This window comes from Ambystoma mexicanum, chromosome 2p, assembly GCF_040938575.1.
Source record: "Ambystoma mexicanum isolate Mex_15411 chromosome 2p, UKY_AmexF1_1, whole genome shotgun sequence".
Taxonomy (NCBI): domain Eukaryota; kingdom Metazoa; phylum Chordata; class Amphibia; order Caudata; family Ambystomatidae; genus Ambystoma; species Ambystoma mexicanum.
The window spans coordinates 310,957,843-310,982,801 of NC_090923.1; the positions used below are offsets into that span (position 1 = coordinate 310,957,843).

At 46.2% G+C, this 24,959-nt stretch overlaps 1 protein-coding gene across 1 annotated transcript in view; it reads right to left on the reverse strand.

Moving 5' to 3' along the window:
* The window catches only part of TKT (transketolase), a 172,504-nt gene that overhangs the window by 26,908 nt on the left and 120,637 nt on the right, over window positions 1-24,959 (reverse strand). The gene's annotated exons all lie outside the window — the stretch shown is intronic.

The window sequence follows — 24,959 nt, forward strand, 5'->3', positions numbered from 1 at the left end:
GGGGAGGGGGATCCCCTTTGCATCTGTATTGGGTTAAATCTGCTTTCCCCAGGCACGAGGGTGCCATACCAATCACCTCCCATAATTGTAAGGCGCCCCATGTAAGGGGCGCAAGTCGCAAATAGGTGTGTAAAGATGTCAGGTATGTCATTGTTGGTAGAGAAGTCCCTGTAGGTGAACAAAGGGCCCTACTTTGTCGGTTTCCATGGGCAGTTGTGAGGGGGACCCGCTGGTGCACAAAAATGGTCACCCCCTGCTTCCCAGGTGATGGTGAATGGACAGCCATTCCCACCCATCCCCTACACAGTTTGGGTGACTACCTCGCATCTAGAGTGTGTTTCTTGCAGGAAGAGAATATCCTCCCACAGATGCCACAGTAGATTCATCAAGCAACGCACCTTGATGGGGTGCGCAAGCCCCTGGATATTCAGAGAAATGAAGTTAAGGGAGGTCATCCCTACACCCAGTGAATCGCATTCACGCAGCAGTCCCACCCAGGTAGGCAGCTATACTTCCTGTACAGTACCGAATCAGGAGGTCTAGGTAGGCTCAGGAATAGAGGGCACTTGCAATGTGCTGACAAATGTTACCCCAATTCAAACAAAACATCCCCAATAATAACAACGTAAACATTGGAGCTTCACATTGTGGCTCCAAAACAACATTGAACCATAGAGTTAGAGCCCATGCAAGGATGCGAACGGATGGGGCCTCCAGGCCCAGGCCCAGTTCCTCGCATGCTTGTGCACTCTGAGAGGGAGTACCAGCTTTGTTACCTGCATAGAGCATGGAGAATATATATGTGGGAGGTGGTGTTATACACCGGGTGATAAGCTCTGCAGTGTGGCTTGTCCCTGTAAGTGTAAGTCGGTAAGCCAAGCTGATGATCATCCTAGCAGCAAGGCTCGCTGATCCTAGACCACAGTTGTGGGGCCCTTCACCACTGCAGCATCTCTGGCACAGCAGACCTCACGGGCAAGCAGATTAGTCGTATCTTTGATACAACGCTGACTGGTCATCAAAATATGGAGCATGCACTTAGCTGGAGCGGCGCACGGTCATCATTTCATCTGCCCTTCCTGTTTGCACCCTGGTCCACGGGGTCTTTTCCCTGCTGTTTTCCATCCTGCTGTTCCCCCGGGTTGACGTTGGGGCGGCAGGGGCAACCGATCAGTTTGTGCATCTTTGTAGACTACTGGGACATAGTCCGAAGCGACTAGCTCCCATTGTCGTAGGAAATGCCATGCCTCCTCAGGGTCTTCAAAGGAGTGCTATTGCCGGTTGAGGTGTATGCACCACACTGCAGGAAATGTGAGGTTGTGTTTGTGTTCAGTGCCCTTCAGTACCTTGAATAACAGTTTTAAGGTTTGTCTATGCTCGGAGACTTTAAGAGAATAGTCATTAAAGATAGATATAGTGGCGTTGTCCATCCGGATAGTCCCAGCCACCATGTACGCCTTCACCATGTTCGCCAGCTTATGCTGGAAATTCAGCAAGCGCCCTGTGATGGTGCGCGGCCAGTCTCTGGGGATAGGCTTAGGCATGGGGTCTCTGTGTACCCTTTCAATGACGTAGGATCGAGGGCTATCCAGGTGCAGCTGATCTTGCAAGAAACCATAGATGAATCCCTCAATATGGGTCCCCTTGGCGTACTCTGGCAGGCCCACCAGGAGGAGATTGTTGAGACAATAAACTGGCGAATTTCAGGAGGTGGTAGAGTGTGAAGTGAGGCTTCTCTCATGCAAGTTTATTGCCAAAAGACCTGCAGAGAGCGACCATTCTGAGAGGATAGCATTCTACTTGGGGGTCCCACACACATATGGGATGTGCTGCAGCGTTATGTCCATGAGGAGCATCTATGCTCTAGACACTCAGTATTTGCGCCGCTCATTCCAGCGCCTATTCAAACAGTGGTGTACTCTGACCATTTTTCGGGTACTCTGGCAGGGGCTCCTAGGTGGACTGCTATGCAGCTGATAGTCTGTATTTGTACCGGCTGGTTGCCGCCTCCCTCATGACACCCCCTCCGTGTTATGGTATGGCAGTCTAGGGTAAGGCAGTCTATTCGTGGCCTCCGTCAGCAGTGCCCGACCATCGTATTCCCCTCTCCCCTTCAGGTCGCTGATGCTGTGTGTCAGGGTTTCGCCATGCCCTGAAGGCAGTCAGCGCAGCTAGCTCGGGGGGCACCTGCAGGAGCTGGGTCGCCCCGCGGTGGGGAGCGAGTCTTCGCTTTGAAATCTGTTTGGCTCGATTGCCTCCCTGGGACACCTCCGTTCTCCAGGCAGCTGGCATGAAGCATTGCCACAGGGTAACCGCTCGGCTGCTGTGGAGCGGTCTGCCAGTGCCACATCCCATGCAGGCTGGTAGACCCGTAAACCAGCCTCTGGCAGGCCAGTGTGGGTTACGTGCAGTAGTTCTCAAGCACCCAACCTCTGAGAGTGCCGTTAATCATCTGGGCAAATCTCTACTTCCTCCGCTGCAGCCAGGAGCCATGATCTGCTCGATCATTTTAAGCACCAAAGCTTGTTGATCTCGGAGCTTGATCACCCAGTGGCCATCTTGCTCGGGCACACCGTGCCCTTCCACCCAAAATATGTTTGTATACAATTCTTAAGTACAGTTGCATAGCGTGGATCATCATTTGAAAGAATTTACCCAGGCACAGACTGAAATGGAAACTAATTCACAGCCAAGACGGGGCACACAGAGGCTTAGCAGTGACTCTTCTCAGCATAGTTCATGCCTCTGAGTCCGGATTGGACATCTGGTCTACATATATAAAGCCACTCTTGCCTCGTTACTTCAATTGTGCCATACACTGTTAAATATTGGAGGGCATGGCTTGGCGCAAAGGATCATGGCTGCCTTATCCTTGGCTCCCAATACACCATTGCAGTTTAATTTACGTTCTCATTGATCCAGCGATACCACTCCATGCTGCCTTTGTCATCTGTATTGGGAGTGTCCTCTGAAGTGGACCAAGCTCATGTGAGGAGGGAGTATCCTCCACTATGTGACGCATCTCATCTGTGAAAATGTGTGGTCTGAGAGGTTGCCCTTCTAGGGGTTGGTCTTTCTGATCATAATTCAGCTTTTCCAGGACAAAGTGTACTTAAAAGGCACATGAAGACAGCTAGGGCTCTTAATAATATAAAGAAATTATCCATTTACATTTAGTGACTGTGACATCACTTAAACATTTGGACTAAGAACCTTGATTGTTTTTTGATTCACTGATTTTTGATTGTCCTTGCATTTAGTAAATTCCTTTTCCTTTTGGAAGCTCATTGAAACCAATCAATAGAACAACTACAATATGTTTTTATTGCTTCTTTATGCCTCACTGGTTTTTCCATATTTGGTTGTTAGATCATTATTAGATACTTTAGTAATACAGAATGTACTTTAAATTGATACCCAACCGAACGTTTTGTGCTTTCTTAATTTGGTGTAGTTTCTGGATGGACCAGGATAATTACATTTGTCCAGTTTACTCTTGCTTGGTGCTGTGACCTCAGGTCAAAGACTTGGGAGCTCTTTTTGTTACTCCATGTAATTTGGCAGCAGAGACCCGTTATGTGTAGACAACAGTGCAGCATTCAAGTCTGTACGCCGCCGTATGACGGAGATGATGGGAGTGGCGGAAACACAAATTTCGTACTGCCCTCCTCTCTGCCATAAAAATGCAGGATAATGGGGCGTGGCATAAGAAACGTGCATAACAGCCTTTCGGAAGGCTTTTACGCATGATTCTTACGTTGTGGGCCTCATCGAAATTAGTCTCTTGATGTTTTTCTGGTGTCAGTGGGCCACTTTTTCCAATGTGGTGGCTCACTCACTCTAACAAAAACTCTACCCTTAATATGAGTGCCCGAGAGACCTAAAAATGATTCTCAAGAGACCGAAAAATGTTTCTCGACCCCCAAAATATTCATCTTCTGATCCCACCATGAAGACAATTGAATTAAGAGCTGTTCTAGTCATTTATGGAAACTAGTAAATTACAATAATTAGATGACAGAAGGGCATCTTTTTAACGCAGTATGGAAGAAGTTGAAAGCATAATTAGCAACACAAAGATAATTTCCAATAGGGTAATACAGGTGTAAATGAAATGATATGATCGTTTATTTATATAGCGCCTATACCCAATGCGTTTCAAAGTCTAGAGAAACAGACTGGACATTTGGAAAGTCCACGCAGACATAATAACCAGTGCTTTATTGGTGTACCAGAAGGAGTTGAGGGAGAAAACCCCATCCGCTATTTTTTTTAATAATATATGTTATGTAAACTTCTGGCCCCTTCTAAGACCACTTCATTAAGCATCCAGAGAGCCCACAGAGAGCCCATAGAATAGTTCTTCACTTTCTAAAATAAGGTAATCATCATGACTAATTTTATTGCATCCCAAATTGACTACTACAATACAGCCTATGTTGATGTTCTGGGAAACGGATGAAGAAACTACAAGGAAAACAAGGTTTCTTATGAGAGCAGCACAGTCAGATTGAGTTAGTCCACCTCTTAGCATTATCCACTGGCTACCAGTCAGTAAAATGGGGCTTAACTAGCATTACATTGCTCACATAACTTTCCACTAAAGTAACCACTGTTTCTGTCAGCCAAGGCAAATTCATTTCCGAAGACTGGCATATCAGAATAAGCGCCCGTGATTTCTCACCCATGGCAGCCACTCTTTGGCAGTAATCTGCAGTTTTAAACAAATTGAATATGTAACTCTTTCCCTTATGTTAAACAGTTGTGGTTGACGGGGTCTGTAAACCACTACACACACTCTTTCAAGGTGAACATTCTGTCATAGAAGAACTAAATACCATTCCATACGATATCAAAGATACCCTTGTGCGACTGGCCACACTTGAAGTTGTGACTTTTGTCCTGGCTCTGGTTGTCTGGCCTAAGGTTTCTCACTCACTCACACACACACACACACACACACACACAACCAGGGTATTCTAGGTTTCAGGATGTAATGCCATGGTTTAATGATTTATGTAAATATGTGGGAACACTGTTTACATGTACATTGGAAGGGTTGTGTGCAGGTAGAGCACTGCAGACAATGTGTTTTCTACTAGGGAGACCGTCTCAGCCTTGTTTAGAGAAAGTGAAGCTAATCTTAAAGCTATTTGTCCTTTTCGCCCGGCAATGAACAGATCTAATAAAGCATAGCAGAGTTCTAAGGGGTTGCATTTGTCTGAGCTGGAACATAGTATATTAGTGAATGACAGGGAGCAGACACTGATATGCTACCAGGAAAGAACCAGATATATAATTTTCCTATCTGCATTAATATGGCAGACAAAATAATATTGAAGCAGCTGTCTTATGCAAATGATTAAGGAGATGGCACTTGGCATGTACTGTCCTTAATTTGCCTAGCTTGCTTAGAAATCATTAGCAGCTGGCTGGTGGCAACTGTTGCATTAAAGTGCTTTGCTGCGATTTTTCATTGGTCATCATTCCAGAACGAATAGAGCCAGCTGACTGGATTGCTCGATAGTGAAGTGCCCACAAATGTGAGGTTATGTCCTGCAGTGTGTAATGGCGTTGAAGCCCTGAAGGATGCATGGTCCTTCAGCAGACAGTCTGAAAAGACAAGAGGGAGGAGCAGTGCAATGCATGCAACAGAAAGGCAGGTGTAGAGGAGGTCCCAGACATGGCTTGCACCCCTGCCCCCATTTCGAGGTACCAGGAACGTACTCGCCAAGGTATGTGACGTATGAGGTGCAAATGAACCAACAGAGAGCTGCGCTGGGACTCTGCCCAGTGTATATCAGAAGAGCAATACCTGTTGAAACACCTGTAACTAGACAACCATGGGCTGCACGATACCCTCTTAGACAACCGTACCAGCAGCTCAGATGAAACGAAGAGTACCTACAGACGGTCCATGAAGAGACCCAAAGAGCCGTAATGGACGGCCAGTGGAAGTGACACAAGGGCCTGGACAGACTCGCGGATGAACAAAAACGGCTATCAAGGATAACACGCCAGGGTGAGCAGCTATGAAAACTAGATGTAATGGACACAGGAAAAGAGACAATGTTAAAACGTAAGGAAACATTGCTATGAGGCAAGATGGAAGTAGCCGACCAGTTAATGCGTGTAAATAGGCTTGGAACGCAAGAAGCTAAGAAAACGCTACTGCTTGCAATGCTTAGTAGAAGAATAGAGCGGCAAGCACCGACCATATATCTATCTCAATAAGGCACGCTATACAAGTGCAACACCATTTTGTAATACAGAAGTATGCCCAGGCGGCCAGAGGCCAAACAGGCCAGGTTTCATATCCCAGCCAAAGCCAGGAGAAGGAGCGGAATCTAAATTCAACAAAGAGCAGCTCATGCCTGGGAATTCAGGGTCAACCCAAGGAAGGGGGGAGAGCGGCAACGCTGCAGAATCGAAACGTCAGAGCATACCAGCCTGCGTCATGAAGGTCAAGATAAGGGGGGCCCAGGCAGGTGGCGAGGCTAAGGAAGAATCAAATACACAAAAAGCTGGAAACTGAAGCAGATTCATGGTGAACTAACACGTGACCAGCCAGGCGCGACGAGGTACCACCGCCTGATGTCATCCAGAACCCGAGGATGCCACAATTTCTCCTGATAAGAGGCTACAGTTTTGAGGCCATACCAGCCAACTAATTGACACATAGCCCGAAAGCACTGATTGATGGAAGGGAGGCAGGGTGAATCTTGGGACACTAGGCACCTGGGTGTCCATTCTGCATGCTGCTAATTAAAATGGAGATTTATGTCTAGGGGTGTAACCTGCCCAATCACAATGAACCAAGTTATCTAGGGTCCTATAGATAGTAGACCCAATAGGACGTCGTACTTGTAGTGACGTCTATCACGTGTGATTTAGAGGGAGGGGCATAGATGCCCACCAGATAAGAGTTATCCAATCCGCATGCTCTATTAACATATAAAGATATAGCACCTATACTGAAGTTACCTTTCCAAACCAATTATATTGCATGATAAACACGTCAATTGATGACGAAAATTCGCTATAAATGTTGCTGTCTGAATGAAGAATTGGGGAGTTAAAGCGAGACAGGTGATCGCAACGCTGCCGATTTCCATTTGTTTCCCCGTTTTCTGTACTTGTCATTAAACGGATTTCCCTTTGCCAAACTACTGAGTCCTCCTTCTTGAGTCGTGTTGGAGTAAGTGAATCCTGCACCCCCATTCCTCACATGGTCCAGCTATCTTGTCTTACAGGTACTAGAGGGTGAGCACTGACCTTTGGGCCCGTCAGTGGAAACACCGCCCTCCTGAACAGAGGTCTAGGCACTTCATAGAAATTTGCGTTCATGCTCTGCAGTGTTCTTGTGTGTCTGTTGCACTGAGGACTCGCAGTGCTCTTGTGGGACTGTATGGAGAAGTAACACCTCCTCCCCTAAATAGACATTGGTGATTGATTTCTGTGCCTGAGTGGCTTAGCGGCTCGGCTATCTACATCCCGCCTGCCTAATTTGAATCTCCATATACCAGGGAAACGAGCGTGGTAGCACACGCGTTTGTGCTCCGTAGTGTTCAGAGTGTCTTGTGTCTGGTGAGTTGGCACCCCGACACACTTGTAAGTTTTTATTTCCTTCTTTAAACTCCAGCCTAAAAGGCTTACATTGAAATACACTCTTAATATGCGGACGGCAACACTATGCAACGTCAAAATAAAAGGTTCTGGTTTTTCAACAAAAAAACCCGGTTCAACCTTAACTACCGCTTTGGGAAAAAGACCTAAGAAATAACAAGACATGGAACAAAAACTCTCAAGCTGCTATTACAAGTTTCTTTGACTCCTCAAAAGCACTTGCAACCATACCAAAATCGATTGATATTGCCACTGATACATCAGCCCATTCCCTTTCAGCTGAAATCGATAACAACTCCTCGCTGCTCAAAATGGTGGTGGGAATGCAGAGAGCATCATTGGGTGGTGAGACTGTACTACCACAAAGTTGTTCTGATTGTGATATCTTGGACATCAACCTATCATACTCTCCTGACCTCACTGCTTTAGCCTCGGCCTCAGAAGACTCTTACACATCTGTTACACTCTCCGATACTGGTGATGAAAGCATTCTAGCTGGCGAAGTCGGATCTTACATCAACGTTGAGTGCTCAAGTGATGTTGTTAATTCCCTCATCTCGAAGTTTGATTGAAATGCAGTACTTATAGCTACCATCGGAAAGTACCAAAGTGCTGTTAAAGAGACCCTAACTACTCTGCTAAAAGTGGCCTCCTCTAAGACGGCTACAAATGGATGCAATCCAGCCAAGCAAAAATACTGATTTCAAAAACTAACGGGAAACCTCTACTTGCTCCCTATGTCTCGGCTGCTGCCATAACTTCTTTAGCACCTCGTCCTTTTATACATTCATTGGAAAATGCAGACTGCATGGATCCCTGGGATTTTGAGGAGGTATTTATACCGCCAAGGGCTGAGCATGTAGCCAAATTAAACCAGAAGGCATTAGTTAAAAAACCTATTAAAAGTGTGAAATTTGGAACAAATGGCTCAAACCTTGTCAGTGGTGCAAAGGTCTTTTCTTTACTATCTATTACCAGGGTTGATCCACAACCCACAGAAATGCTCCTGTCTAGAGAAAAGAAAAAACTGATTTCCAACACTCTCTCTGATGGGACCACATGAGAGGTTTTTCTAAATGGCCGCAAGTTTCTCCTATTGTTTCCAAATCCAAGACATCTACCCGGCTTACTATTAGTCGTTCTCCATTGCCAAATAAGGCACGTACCAGCTATACTATTTTGTCTCCCTGCTTTCTAAATCGGGCCTATTGTTTCTGGCCTAATAACTCAGACGAATTGAAGGAGCACAATAGCCAAAAATTCCATTGTAGAGCTCCCTGTTCACAACAACATGAATACAAGCCTTCTACTCTACCAAATATAAGTACAGATCAGCGAATAAACATGATTAAGTCATGTGGAAAATGGATTATACTTGAAGAAATGAATACTACAGCGTATAGCCCGTTCCTAAATCGTTCATTCTTACTTACGATCCTAAAACTGCTTCCTAATCTTGGCATGAAAGTCTTGACTGACATTTAATGTATTGAACTTCCTAGAGTGGGAAGTATTTCTAACTGGGCCTTGATTCAGTTTTCCTCGGCATTAACAGCTGATCTATTAGTGACAAACATTAATAAGCGGTTTGAGATGGCATTTGCACTTAAATTGTGTCCCAAGATACAATCTGATACACCCCATCGCCCCAATCAAGAAACGGCCATTGCCACAAAAAAACGAGGTCCTCTTTCGGATAAATCGACCCTACAAGCACACCTTTCAAATAATGAGGTTTTAGAGGCCACTGACATTGCTACTTGGGCCCCTGAACGCATTTGTATGGGTCTCATTTACAGCTGCCTTTGCTGAATTGGCTCAAATGCATATCGTGAAATACTAGAGGATACCAATCGTTTCTGGCCCATCCACTTGGTATTCAGACGATTGAACTTAGTGATTTTATTTTCTACGGGAAACGTGGCGCCCAAAACCCTTCTGTATTGATGGCTTTCAGATAACTTTTCACCACACAGAACCTTCCCTTAGAGGCCGGGCTTGGCAATTGGAACAAGGCAGGCATATGATTTGAGCCACTTCAAGGGTAGCTTGTCTTCTCCCTATGTTTTGGCAGCTACTCTTAGATTCAAGTGAAAAAAAGTCTCCTTTCACATTGTTAATCAATGTATATGACCCGCCGTCTTTTTTTTTTACACTAAGCTGATCATAGCTGAAATTGGTGACATAATTATTAAATGGCATGATATCTCGACTGATGGATCTACTATGATTGCTGGTGATTTTAACACTGGTAACCTTAGGTGCCTTTCGGCTACGGGGAGTACTACAAACCATCCCTGGTCACGCTTCATGTACTTTTACCTTTTGTCAAACCCTCTGAGGGCCACTCCCAACTTTACATGGTCAAATGGTGTACATAAATCTCACATTGACTATGTTCTGACAGATTGCGTGCTCTCTTTGAGATATACCCCGAACAAAACCTGTTTTACTATCCTGAGTAATCACTCTATTCTCAGCTGGGACCTTGATAGTGATACCCATCATATTAATAGGATATATGATATGGAACAAGTTACTTACCTGTAACTGTTGTTCTCCAGCATGGGTCTGGCATGGATTCACATGCTCATGAATATTCCCCGTCGTCAGGCTGGGAATCCTCGGTTTCTGAGCTGTCTTTCTACTAATAACCAATCACTGGTCTCTGGGTCATACTGCCCCCAGCCAATGACTGCCCTCTACATAAGCCCCTCCTCTGGCAGCCATCTTCAGATTTGGTAGCAAGTAAAGTGGCAGTATGACCAAGTGAAGAGCCGCAGAGGGGAAGGAGGGAGGGTTCTCATGTGAATCCATGCCAGACTCATGCTGGAGAACAACAGTTACAGGTAAGTAACGTGTTCCTTCTCCAGCATGGGGTCTGGCATGGATTCACATGCTCATGAATATAAGAATACATAGCAGTACACACATGCACAACCATGGGAGGTGGCAAAAGGCTCAACATTAAGCATTACATAAACTCAACATTAAGCAACTCTTACCACCTCACCAGGCCCACCTTCAGGCGAACAGGTTGCGCAGCACTGCTTGGCCGACTCTGGACTCCTCCCTGGAATCCCAGTCGATGCAGTAGAATCTCATGAAGGTGTGTGTCGACCTCCACGTGGCAGCCCTGCAGATGTCCAGCAGGGGCACACCAGACAAGAACGCCGTAGTAGCAGCGATCGCTCTGGTCGAATGGGCTCTTGGACGGCCGGGCAATGGTCGGTTGGCCAACCAATGACAGTGCATGATGAAGCCGGAGAGCCATCTGGAAATGGAAGCCTTCGAGAGAGCATTCCCTTGGTTCACAGGTCCAAAGTTCACAAACAGCCGTGATGTCTTCCGAAAACTCTTAGTTCGGTCCACGTAGAACTTAAGCGCTCTAGCTACATCCAGCAAGTGCAAAGTCCTCTCGGCCGGCGACAAAGGCGACGGAAAGAAAACTGGCAACACCAAGGGCTCGTTAAGATGGAAGTCTGACGGCACCTTGGGAATGAAAGAGTGGTGCGTCCTCAGCACCACCCTCGTATTGTGAAAAGTCAAGTATGGAGGCTTGCAGGATAGGGCCTGAATCTCTCCCATGTGTCGTGCGGAGGTGATGGCCACAAGGAACGCTGTCTTCCACGACAGGAACTTCAACAGAGCCGAATGCAAGGGCTCGAATGGCGGCCGCATGAGCCTGGTCAGCACCACGTTGAGCTCCCAAGCAGGGGGTGGAGCCTTCACCGGCGGGAACGATCAGAACAATCTCCCTTCATAAATTCCTTCACCAGTCGATGAGACCACAAGGACGGCCGTCCTGTATTTCTGGTGTATCGGGAGATCGCTGCCAGATGTATCTTGATGGAAGCGTGAGCTAGTCCAGCTTTGGCCAGCGACAGTAGGGACGGTAGCACTTGAGGTGCCGTAATCCATAGAGGGTTGATCTTCTGTGCACGGCACCAGACAGAGAACCTCTTCCACTTATGTCCGTAGCACTTGAGAGTTGAGGACGCCCTGGCCTTTTCAAGAACCTCTCTGCAGTCAGCCGGGATATCGTACCCTCCAAACTCTAGTGCTGCAGGAGCCAGGCCTGCAAGTTCAGCGACTCCGGGTCGTGATGAAGAATGGCGCCTCCCTCTCTGGAGAGAAGATCTACGTCCGTCAACAGCTTGACTGGGGGAGACGCTGAGAGGTCCATAAGGTCCGGGAACCAGATCTGTCTCTGCCACGCCGGTGCGATGAGGATCATCCTGCACTGGGACCTCTTGAGCTGGTTGATGAGTCGAAGCAGCAGCGGCAACGGAGGAAACGCATACTGGAACAGGCCGTCCCAGGGGAACGAGAAAGCGTCGCCCATGCTCCTCGGCTGGGGAAACCTGCTGGCGAACCTCTGGCAGTTGGAGTTCGTCGCCGTCACGAACAGGTCGATCTTCGGTTTGCCCATCGTTGGAAGAGCCGATCCACTTGATCCTGGCGTAGTTCCCACTCGTGGCACGAGTGCAGCTCCCTGCTGAGTGAGTCAGCGATGGTGTTTTTTATTCCTGCCAAATGGAAGGGAACCTGAAACATCCCCTGGGCGACGGCCCAGTGCCACAGATCCTGGGCCTCCTTGGATAGGGCTGGGGATCTGGTGCCACCCTGCTTCCGGATGTTGAACATCGTGGTGGTGCTGTCTGTGAAGATCCTCACGACCTTGCCCTTGAGGGACGGGAGGAACGACTTGAGCGGCGTGGAGCTCCAAGATGTTGATGTGGAGAGACCTCTCTTCCGGGAGCCAACGGCCTGTTTCATGGAGATCTCCGGTGTGCACACCCCATCCCTCCAGGGATGCGTCCGTCGTCACCATCTCCTGATGTGCCGGGGTCTGGAAGTCCGTGCCCACCATGAGGTGTGCGCGGGTGCCCCACCACTGAATCGCCCCACGGAAAACCTCGTTGAGCGGGATCTTGTCTTCGAAGCTGCCTGCCGCTTGCATTCAGCGGGTGTCGAGGAACTTGTGTAGAGGACGCATCCGTAGCCTGCACAGGCGCACTAGGTAGATGCATGAGGACATCATTCCGAGGAGGGATCTCACCCTGGCCACGTCCGTGGCTAGCAGGTGCTGCACTTTGCCTAAGATGGCCTTCGTCCTTTCCTCCGACAGAGACACCAATCGTTCCACTGTATCGAGCTTCCCTCCCAGAAACAGTGCTGCCTGCGACGGAACCAGATGGGATTTCGGGTAGTTGATGGAGAAACCCAGCTCTGTGAGTAAGCGGACGGTCTTCGCGGTGTACTCGACAGCGCGTTCTCTTGTCCTTGCACGGATGAGCCAGTCGTCCAGGTAGGGGTAGACGTGGATCCCCTGCAGGCACAGCCGCACAGCCACTGGTGCTAGGCACTTGGTGAACACCCTGGGTGCCGACTTCAATCCAAATGGCAGAGCTCTGAATTGGTAGTGGCGTCCTTGAATTACAAATCTGAGGAACTTTTGGTGCCCTTTTAGGATGGGGATGTGGAAGTAAGCATCCTCCAAGTCCAACGACGATAGGAGTCGCCCTCCTCCAGCTGTCCCAGCACATGCTGGAGAGTGACCATCCTGAACTTCTGTGCCTTGATGTATTTGTTCAACCGACATAGGTCCAGGATGGGGCGCCAACCGCCTGTCTTCTTTCTGACGAGGAAGTATCTTGAGTATACTCCGGAGCCCCGGAGCCTCTTGGGGACGAGCTCGATGGCACCTTTCTTGAGCATCGCCTTTACCTCCAACAGCAGTTGAGGGACGTGATTTTCCTTCCTGGCCACGGGAGGAATGTGGGGACACTTCTTTTGGAATTAGAGAGTGTGCCCGTGGGCCAGGGCATCCAGCATCCAAAGGTCAGTGGAGATGGACTCCCACACGCTGATGAACTTCGCCAGCCGGCCTCCCACCAGGGTGCTTTGGTGGGGGCCCGATGCTACGGCCGGTTCAATCTTGCTTGGAGGTGGCCTTGGCACCTTGGCCTCCTTGGCGACGACGATGAGATCCTCCTTGTTTGCTGTGAACTCTGCAGGCCTCCTGGGACGAGGAGCGGGCCACCTGGCGGTACGTAGCGGGACCACCGCCTGATCCCTTGGAGGCCACCTGTCTGCCTCCGGCTCTCCGAAAGGGCTGTCGTTGCTGAAGGACTCCCAGGGCTCAGGCTGTCTCTGTGTTGACCTTGGTGGCCTGCAGTGACTCATCCACCATTTTCCCAAACAGGTTGTTGCCGTCGAACGGCATGTCCAGCATCCTGGTCTGCACGTCCTGACGGAAGTCTGTCGCCTTGAGCCAGCCTCGTCATTGAAGGCAAACACCGTTGCCTAACTGGCGAGACCCGGTGTCGGCAATATCCGTTGCCACCTTTATGGCGTTGTTCCGACGCCACCTCACCTTCCTGCAGAATCTCTAGGACCTCCGCCCTCTTGTCTTCTGGTAGGAAGTCTAGTAGGGGAGCTATCTTGTACCATAGCTCCCTGTCGTAATGGGCCACAATCGCCAAGGCGTTGGCCGCTTTAATTGTTGTCACCGCCAACGAGATGACCCGTCGCCCCATGGCGTCCAATTTCTTTCCCTCGCCGTCAGGTGGGGAAGTGGAGGTTGAAGCTGTCGCCCCCGCCGCCGCCTTCTTGGCTGCCGCTGAGACGACCGAATCCGGCGTCGGCTGAGCCCTGAGGCACAAGGGGGTGGCGTCGGGGACCCAACACTTCTTCTCGTACCGGTCCTTCTTGGCAGGCGTCGTGGACGGGTTCTTCAGGACCGCAAGTCCCTCGATATCTTCGAGTAACGGTACCAAGAGGACCGTCTTTCTCTTGGCCTTTTGCCATTGATAGAGGAAACCTTCCTTCTTCTGTTCCTCGGGGCAGAGCTGGAAGAGCTTGGACGCCCTGGCGATCACGGTGTGAAAGGAGCCAATTTCATTGGGCGGGGTAGCCTGAGGAGGTGGTGATGGAAGGTCCATCCCGTCGTCACCACTGTCGTCATCCGTCCCCGTCATCGTGTCCATCGCTGTGTCATCCCTGGGATCCGGAGAGGGGGATGAAGGCTCCACGGGCTGGGAGGGCATGAAGGGCGGGGGGGATGAACTCTCCTCCGCTTGTTCGGAGGGCTTCCCGAAGGGCCCGGTTCTGGATCGTCTGCCGGGGTTCGTGGTAATCTCGTCCTTATCTCCATGCATAAGGTTTGGATCGCCATCAAAATGGCCGCCGATTTGTCCTGAGGCTCGGGCAATGGCTACGACCAGGGGCCTCATCGGCGCCACCGTTGCTATCTTCGACCACCTCTTCGGGATCTCTCCCGTGGGATCGTACCTTTTCGCACCTCTCATTGAGGCTCTTCACGGCCTCCATCAGCTCCTCCTCAGAGGCTGAATCCGTGTCCATAATGGCCACCGGCCCCCCCCCTCTTTTTCCACCGGGGTCTTCACAGGGGTCTTGTCGATGGGCTGGAAAGAGGATTCCCTCCACGGTGGCAGGGAAACTCTGGGCCCCAAGGTCGCCTCCACTGGTGTAGCCTCCATAGGTTTCGCCAGGGTCGCTGCGACTCCCTCGATAGAGGCCTTAGCCGGGTGAAGCAAGGCCTTCACCAGCTTGGGTGTGCTTGAAGTCTTCACCTTGGGGGGAGGGTCACCGCCTCACTCTCCCTCGGCTGAATCCTTCGAGATCGACCGGGGCCTCTCCAAAAGCTTACCCGGGTTCTCGGATTTCCTCTTCCCCGAACCAGAGCGTTGGCTCATGGTTGATGGTGCCGGGGAAGGTGCGCCCTGCCTGGCAGCCGAAGAGCCCGACCGTTCAGCGCTCACGGTGCCCGCGGACTCGCGGTGCTGAGCCTTCTGTTTGGCCCCCGTCACCGGGGCGCCCTCACAGGACTTAGAAGACCGCTCGGCCCTTTTCTTCTTCTCACCTGCTGGGCCCTTCTCCAGCCAGTGTCGGGTTTCCTTCCCCTATTCAGGCTATTTTCCCTTATTCAAGTTTCCTTTTCATTACTTCTCTTTATTTATCCTTTTTTAGATTAGCCTTGTGTGGGTGGGAAGTTTTCTATTGTAGTTGGTTTGGCCTTAACTTGCTGATTCAGAATCCTGGTTCTGACCCAAGGCAAAATGGAGTCTCACAGTGACAGCTCTGATTGGTTAGAAGACACTGCAGAACTACAATAAACATTATAAACTGTCACTCTGTGCCTTTCATCATCTAAACCCCAGCTGAGAGGACGTGTTTAGTGGCTGCTCCTGCTTTAGACTTGGGCCTGGTGGATTTTATCCTCCAGGCGTTAGCAGTTGAGCGGCTACTTTCTTGGGGGTTTCTGGAGAAGCTATCAGTTGTCAGGAATTCGTTTTTGAAGACAGGAAACTCTGAAGATCTTTAAGAATTCTCTCTGGAGATACGTGACTTTGTTTGTACTGCAGCTCTGTTCATCTTAATGACATTTACTTGAAAATTCGAAAAAAGTTATCTTTGAATTTGTACTATTAAACTCCCTGAGTGCGCTTGAACGCTATTTGTAAATACGCGTATTACGTGTAGTCTGAAAATATCGTTGAACCTTGTGCGCGTGCGAGTGTATTCAACTGCGCGTGTGTTTGCCAGCGCGTGTGCTCCTTAGCGCGAGAATCTGTTCGTCGCGTGAGAATTCAAGAGCGCGTGTGTTTTCCAGCGCGGGTGCTCCTTAGCGTGAGAATCTGTTCGTCGCGTTAGAACTCAATTGTGCGTGTGGTTTTCTTGCGTGTGTCTTTTTAAACGCGTGTATTCGATTGCGAGTGAACTCTTTGCGCGTGTGTTATAAGGCACGTGTGAATAGGCACGGAAGTTCATCAACACGGAAATTTATTAGCGCGTGTGTTTTTCTGCGCATGTTCTCGTTTGCGCGTGAATTCTACTTGGCGTGGTTAGGCAAGCGTGTGTGTTTTCTGCGCTTGGATTTTCCTTATCGTGCGCTTGTTCTTCAACGCAGGAAGTTTTCAACGTGAAATTCATCTGTATTGAAATAACCCGCATGTGAGTTTAACACGTGTTTCTTCAAGAATTCGCAAACTCAATTGAATTGTAAATAGTTTGAAAAAAACAAAAGAAAAGCTTGAAAGAAAAGGAAAGAATGAATAAAGACAATTTAACTGGACAACTAGTGCATTTTGGAAAAGAGACAAAGAACTAACCTTTCCAGATTTGCCCAAAGTAAGAAGTTGCTGTGAATTTCAAGAGTCTCAAGTAAGAGAGATTTTCAGCTTCTTACAAGCTTCTCTAAGAAATTTCAAGAGAAGAGCCAGGTATGATTCTTAATTATTAGTTAAGGATTTAAAGTCTTTCCCATTCCTAAGGTTAGGCAAGTAATAAAGGAATTGTATCTGCTTTTCTTATATCCTCTGCAGGTTCAGCTCTGGTTAGCCTTGACGCAGTCTGCCTGGTGTTGTTTTGTTATCCACTTCCCCCTTTCCCTTTGGGGTGCAGTTTACAGAGCTGAATTGAAATCTAGTTCTGGGAATTACATTTCAGGGGGATCGTCGGGGGTTCAGCAGCTTCCGCGGACACAGGACCTCTCAGCCTGACAGCCAGCTGGCGAGGCGGGAACGACATTCCCTCATGGTCCATTCCGAAAGGTTCTTGCAGAACGCACAGTACTTCTCCACGTGCGTCTTGTCCTCATGAAGGCAGCAGAGACATCTCGAATGCTCGTCCTCCTTGGAAACATTCTGTAAACCGCATCCAGGGCAGTTCCTGAACAGCTTGGATCTGGGCGTCGAGCTACCCTTGTCCTGGGCCCCATCCATGGTAGGCCTCAGATCTTCCGGAATCCTCCAAGAAGCGGCACTCGATGAAAACTTCACCCTTGAGGGGCGTAGGAACGGGTCCCTGTTGATCGGAAGAAGAAACGTTGGAGCTTGAGGCTCGATTTAACCGAAAAATTAGAAAATCTCCTTGAAAAAGCAAGAAAACGCAGCAAAAGCTCGAGAGCTATAGCACGAGGACTCCCAACACTTGAACGTGCAGTAAAAATCTGAAGATGGCTGCCAGAGGAGCGGCTTAGGTAGAGGGCAGTCATTGGCTGGGGGCAGTATGACCCAGAGAGCAATGATTGGTTATTAGTAGAAAGACAGTTCAGAAACAAAACTGAAACTGATTTTATCTTTACCGAGGATTCCCAGCCTGACAACGGGGAATATTCATGAGCATGTGAATCCATGCCAGACCCCATGCTGGAGAATAACAGTAACCTATACCATCAGTGAAATCGCCTACGAGAGTGACATTAGAATAATCAGTGACCTACTTGACCACTCTTCTTACTATCTCAACTCTGCCATAAAGGCATCAAATTGGGCTGGGGAGTGTATACTCCATTAGAACAAAACGACCGATAGACACCGAAATCTAAACCTGAGCACTAATCTTTGTGGTAAAATGAAAAAAGCCTTGTTTGATCCCTTGATTTCTGAACAGAAACTGACCTATTGCAACAATTACATACAATTACATACATATAAAAAGAGGTCCTAACATGAGGGAATGTGAGAAAAGTACTAATATTAAAAAATTATCTACTGCCTATAGAAATGGGATCAAGCAGCACAAAAGATCTGTCTTCCTCACTGCAAACTGGAAGTTACTTCTTGGTTGGCTGACCTCAAATAAAACCAAAAGGTTCTGGTCCACATTTAACGCCTGCAAGAGGAGTTTCTCTCCTTTGGAGAAGAACCCTGTCTCAGATGATGATTGGTGTGATTACATTGATAAAATGTATATTTTGAATCCAATATTGCTTTAGATAATTTTAACCAAATCTTGCCTGACTGCAAGGACCTGAAATTTGATCTAGATGTGGAGGCCCTAACTCGCATCATCTCTAGTCATAAAGCTTCCTGTGCTCCTGGACCCGACGGTATACCAAATATAGTTATGAAAGCTAGACCGTCACTTTGGGCAAAACATTCCTAATAAATTGTTTATACATGTATTGAAATCTGGCCACCTTCCTCCTAGTTGGCATAGTTCAGTTCTAGTGCTGATCTTCAAAAGTGGAGATAGATTAGACCATATTAATTATCGCCTTATGGCAATGAATGACTGTAGCCAAAAGATTTTCGACATAGTCTTATTAAAAAAAACATTCTTGCTGGGCAAAAAGTAATCATATTTTTTGTCCTTTACAGACCCGTTTTCTTAAAGATTAAAATACTATTACCAATATCTCAGCCCTGCAATATCTAATTGCTGAAACTAACGGCAAATCTTACTCAAACCTTTACTGGTGTTACAATGATTTTAGCAAGGCGTTCGATTTGATTTTCCGTCCTGTCCTTTGGAAAAAACTGGGTGATTAGGGCATTGATAGATCATTACTTAATTTAACTCAACAACTTTACTAATACCTCTATTTCAATTTGTTTGAACTCTGCTGTCGTGCAACAAAATACTGTGCCACAAATAGAGGATTGAAACAGGGATGTGCGCTGGCCCCTATTCTTTGTATTTTGTTTACAGCTGATCTTAATGATGTCTTTACTAGGATTTGTAACTTTCCTCTTAAAATTAATGGTATTTTCGTCCCTTGTCTCGCATATGCTGATGACATCATACTGTTCGACCAAACTCCCCTTGGGATCCAGCATTCCCTGAATGCCCTGATAGACTTTGCTGATAGAAACTCGATGGTAATTAATATAAATAAAACTAAAACAATGGGGTTGGGAAACAAGGATACTGCAAAGGGACCAAGAGTCTGGAAACTGAAAGAAAAATCTTTAGAAAATGTTAATGAATGCATCTACTTTGATTTTCCAATTAAAATAAATCCATCTCTATCCTTTTATGAGGATTATATCACGAATAAGGCGTGGAAGAAATGGCTTGCTGTTTGACACTATATAACTCACTATGGTGGATACAATGTACAAGGCCTACTGGAAATATAGCGTACTACAATCATTCCCAGAATATTGTATGCTATGGTGGTGTTGCCCTTCGGGCAGGTGAAATGGCTAAAATGTTTTGAAGCTAAGATACTTTGGTCAGTTATAAACATCCCTCAAGCTGTCCCGATCAATGCCCTTAACTGGAATATGGGCAGACGTCACTACTATCACTGTGGCAGGTTCAGCGAGTTTACCTTTATGCTAAGCTCATGCAGACAAATCTGTCCTCAAATCCCCTGTTGAAACTGATGGGCCTGAAGATGGATAAAGTGGAAAGCAATGGGTGTGTTGCTGATCTTAAACACTTTTCCCTGATCTATATAGAGCCCCTTGGTCTTGATAAAGATATCTGCATTAACAAGCCAAACTATGAAACTATCATTAAGAAGACGGCCAAACTGAGGGATATGGAAATCAAGAAGACAGCAGTTTACATTCTTTCATGTGAAAAAACTGTATGCAAGACACACATGCATGTTTGGCACCAATGAAAGTCAGTGCTATAAGTTAATTGAGTGAGCATGGAAAGAGATATCATTCTTTTGATCCACTGCTTTAGTGGAAGCATGTAATTCTGTCAATGGGGAATACAGGCATAGTGTGTAGGTATGCTTTCGTCTTAGCATGCATTTTTCCTAAACAAGTACGACTTGTATAAAGATAAACATTCCAATAGTGTCATCTGGTGATAGCTCAGGGGCAATGCGCTTGTCTTGGAAGCAAGATAACGCAGCGCAACACAAGTTCCAAACCCGATCCCGCGCTTAGAAACCCATCTCTGGAATTAAGCGTGTTATAAAAGAACAATTATAATTATAATCTGGTAGCAGGCCTCCAGACTAGAGTGTAGAGTATTTCAAGAGGAAGGTCTGTGAGTTTTTTACTTCATAACTGGAAGTATATAGGTAGCTTGTTTTGTGAATAAAATATATAAAAACTCAGACCAAGGACATGTTTCTTATTTTGAAAATGTATGTTTAATGAAAAAGATCAGTTTTAAGCAATTGGGGGACCCTCAGAAGTTAAGAGAAATTGGGCCTCATAAGTGGGGTGGTGCAGTAAAAATGCAGCGGTAACACCATTACTGCACTGTCCAACTACGACCTTGGGCGTAAGGTGGAGGAAAAACTTCCAGCAAGAAGCTGGAGGTAATTCCGCCACCTTACTGCCCAAACATAGTCAATTCGGCGTGTAAGGATATTTGACATGTTACAGCACAGAGTACAGCACTAGTGCACAAGTAGCACATTTTTTTTGCAGCACCACCACAAGGGTGCGGTGCATTGCTATATGGGTTACCAGATTAACAAGGAAAGACAGACTATTCAGTCAAAAACGATTTTAACATATAAGATGCAAATCTATTTTTACAGTTAAAAGCACACATGCTCATTTAAAAATGCACAATATTTTCACCTGAAATGCCTATGGTGCGAGAGACACATTTGAAAATTAACAGCTAACCTATTAACCATTAACCTGACTAATAAAACCTTATTTAACATAACCCACTAATAAAATGTGTTCTCCACTGCAGAATTAGGCATACTCTGAAAGCCATTTAAATGTGTGTGCAGATTTTTTTTTTCTTCTCTTCTTTGTCTGCTTCTCCGTGTTTTTGTGCACAGTAACTGCAGGAAGAAGGAAGTCAGATTTGCAACAATTGCAAATGTATAAGCGAAGCTATTGTTGAGAGTAGGAGGATGAGAGATGATGGATTTCATTGGGACACGTCATACAGAGGGCTGAGATGAAAGTTTTAGTGGGCAGTATCGGGGAAAAAGACAGGCAGACATTTTTCTGCACTACTGGGGAGAAGACTTGGCTGTGGGACTCCTGACTGAATGCAGATCCCTGTGTCCTGCTACAGTCAAGATTTGGCAGTCGAGATTGGGGAGAGCTGAAAGAAGGACCTTTCCACTGGCTGAGGCGTTCCTATCTGCAAAAGCTGAGAATTCCAGGCAATGACCCCAGTTTGAGAAGGCAAGCGTTCCTTTTTGCTGGAGTTAATCCAAGGGAGCCACATTCACAAAGAGAACAGCCAAAGAGAACAACTAAAAAGATAAGGTAATGAGAAGTGTGGGAGCTGAGTGTGTACGGTAATATGCAGTCAGTGTAGGATTCCTGTGCATGCCTTAATCAAATGCTAATGTTGCAATTTGAGTTCTGTTCTCCGCCACTCTCTTTGCAGTGTGTCATAGACAATGCTTTTACTGTACCATTTTATTTATTTCTGTAAAGAATGAGATCGTGTTTAAATGCAACTTTTATAATACAGAAAAATATTTGAAAACAGACGGGTGGTGTATTGACTATTTACCATTACAATGCCGATGATGTGGGGAGATTTTTAAACAGTGCAATGGTCATTTTAAGACAGATGTGTGCATGTCAGAATCAGTATGAATAATTGTGAGTGACTGTAGCATAGCTTTTTGGAGGTACATGAGCCAACGGGAAGAGAGACTCTCTGAACATAGCTCCATACCGTATATAAGGTAGTGGAAATTACCAGAAGACTACCATATATAGCTCTCTGTCGTAAATAAGTCAGTGAGTTCGCCCATGGTGGCACACCAACACTATCACTGAAAATGTGGTATTCCTAAAATGTAGGTCTGAGGTCTCTCTAGTGATCACACGAAAAATCTAAGCAAAGATAAGGGATTCTGGACATTGGGGCCACAAATAAAACAAGGGAATTATGCTCACCAAAATACCACCAACCACGTATACCAAATATGCAGGTCTGGGTGCTGAAATAATGCATGTCCATTGTATTATTGTTGCACATGGCCAAATCTGAATACAAAGAGTGATTATTGCTAAGTTATTTTTCGGCGGTAATAAAATACCGTCAGGCCCCAAATCTCCACAAAATACCCTACATATTTATGGTGCGTTGGCCGGGAGATACAACACTTATTTTCCTTTACATATGACAGGACTCAATATGCCTGGCTTAGAGCTCCGTTCGGGTACATCAATAGTGGGAGTGAATTTGGCATATTTTTGAGAAAGGCCATGCCGGATGCACCGGAAAGAGGAACAATAGTTTATGTGGATGATGTCCTGATAAAAAATGAAAGCCTGAAAAGCCATTTTGATGAAATAAGACATGTACTTGGCCAATTGCAGAAAGCAGGCGCCAAAGTATCTTTGCAAAAAGCACAATGGTGCAAGAAAAAAGTGAACTTTCTAGGGCATGAAGTGACTGAACGTGGGCTAAATCCACAAAGGAAGAAAATAGAGGCCATACAAAGATTAAAAGATCCTAAAGATGTGAAAGGAGTAAAAAGTTTATTAGGGATGACAGGCTATAACAGAAAGTTCATTGAGAATTATGCAGAAATCACTCAACCATTGACTAAACTGCTTAAATTAAATACTCCCTGGAGATGGGAAAGAGAGCAGTCTGATGCAGTGGCTAGATTGAAGGAATGTCTTGTAAAGGCACCATGTTTAGCATACCCCATAAAGGACAGGGATTTATTTATAGAAATAGGTTTTTCTGAACATTGTATGTCAGCAGTGTTATCACAAAAACACGATTTGAATCACAAAACCATTGCATATGCAAGTAAGGCCTTTTCCCAAGTTGAAATGAAATTTAATGAATGTGAAAAGGCCCTATTAACCACTGTGTGGGCGCTACAACATTTCCGCCCCATTGTTCAGGGAGAAAAGGTGATTATTGAAACAAATCATCAACCTTTGCAATTTTTAGAGAGTAAAAGAATTAGATCAGGCAATCTAGCGCAATCCAGAATCACTTCATGGACGCTGGCATTACAAGGTTTTCCCGTAGAAGTGAGATATGGACAAAATAAAAAGAGCCCAATTGCTCAAGGGTTAGCTGACTTACATGACTGTGCAGCTGAACAAATACCAAATGAAATGGAAGTGGAAACTAGTTTGCAGGAATTTGAACAATCATCACACAAAGCTTTTGATGAAAAAACATGCAAGGATTTGCCAACTGTATATGTGGATGGTTGTGCTTTTCACATTGAAAATGACAGTAATAAACAGTTGGTGGCAGGAATAGGAAATGTCTGGTTGAAATGTGAAGGCGTCCCCAGTATAGGGATGAGGATTGGGGATAGGAGCAGTCAGGTGGCGGAATTGGCAGCCATCTATAAAGCAATTGCTACTGCAGTTGATAAAAAGTTCAGTGAAATTGTCCTGCTGACTGATTCTGACTATGCACGGAATAGCTTTGTGGAGTATTTGCCTGGTTGGAAAGCAAGAGGCATGGTTACATACAACAAAAAGCCACTTAAACATGGAAAAATGATACAAGCCATAGACAAATTGGTGTCAGAAAATAATTTAACAATATACTGGAGAAAAATTCGTGGGCATTTAAAAACACCAGGAGAGGATAAGGAGGGAAATGATAAGGCAGACCATCTGGCTAAGATTGGGGCTGTGATGGGAGAATTGCTACATATTGATTATTTAATGGGTGAAATACAAATTGATGCAGTGACACGTTCTAAAGCACCAAAGGAGGTGGATCAACCGGTGGTGCAGTGGAGTCATGACACGCCAGACCAAGATTTGATTGAGGCACAAAAGAATGATCACATTTTGGGAATCTATTATAATCATTTGATAGATCCTGAACAAAATCCTTTAACAGAAAATGATTGTATGGGAAAAGAAGAGTTGAGGGTGTAATTAAAGAACAAAACACGAATTAGATTACAGGATGGACTCATGATTAGAGAGTCCATAACAGGGCAAATACAGTGGGTAGTACCCCTTTCATTCAGAGGACTAATGCTACACCATGCACATGATGCCATAACTGCAGGCCATAGAGGTTCACAAAAAACATTAGAAATACTAAAAGATTATGCTTACTGGCCACATATGTCCCAAGATGTGGAATTATATACTAGAGGATGTCTAGTATGCGCCCAATTTAAACCTGCTTCACCAATGCATAGAGCACCATTGATGAAAAGAGGCCTAACTCTCCCATGGTCAGATTTGCAAATAGACTATGTAGGTCCTTTAAAAAGGTCGAGCAGGGGACACCGTTATATTTTGAGTGTGGTATGTTTGATGTCAAAGTGGATTGAATGCATTCCTGCACCAGATTGTAGTGCGCAAACAGCAGCCACATTGCTGGTGAACCATGTGTTCTCAAGGTTTGGGTTGCCACAAAGAATTGAGTCAGACAGAGGAAGTCATTTCACAAGTACTCTAATGAGTAAGGTATGGCAAATACTAGGTGTAAAAAGGAAACTACATATCGCATATCGGGCGGCGTCTTCAGGTACAGTTGAAAGAAGCAATAGGTCTGTTGTGGATATTTTAAAGAAATTTGTGGCAGAAGCAGGTTCCAGCTGGGATTTACGTTTACCGTTGGTTCTGATGGCAATCAGGTCGACTCCTGCCAAAGCAACAGGTGTTAGCCCCCATGAGGTCTTG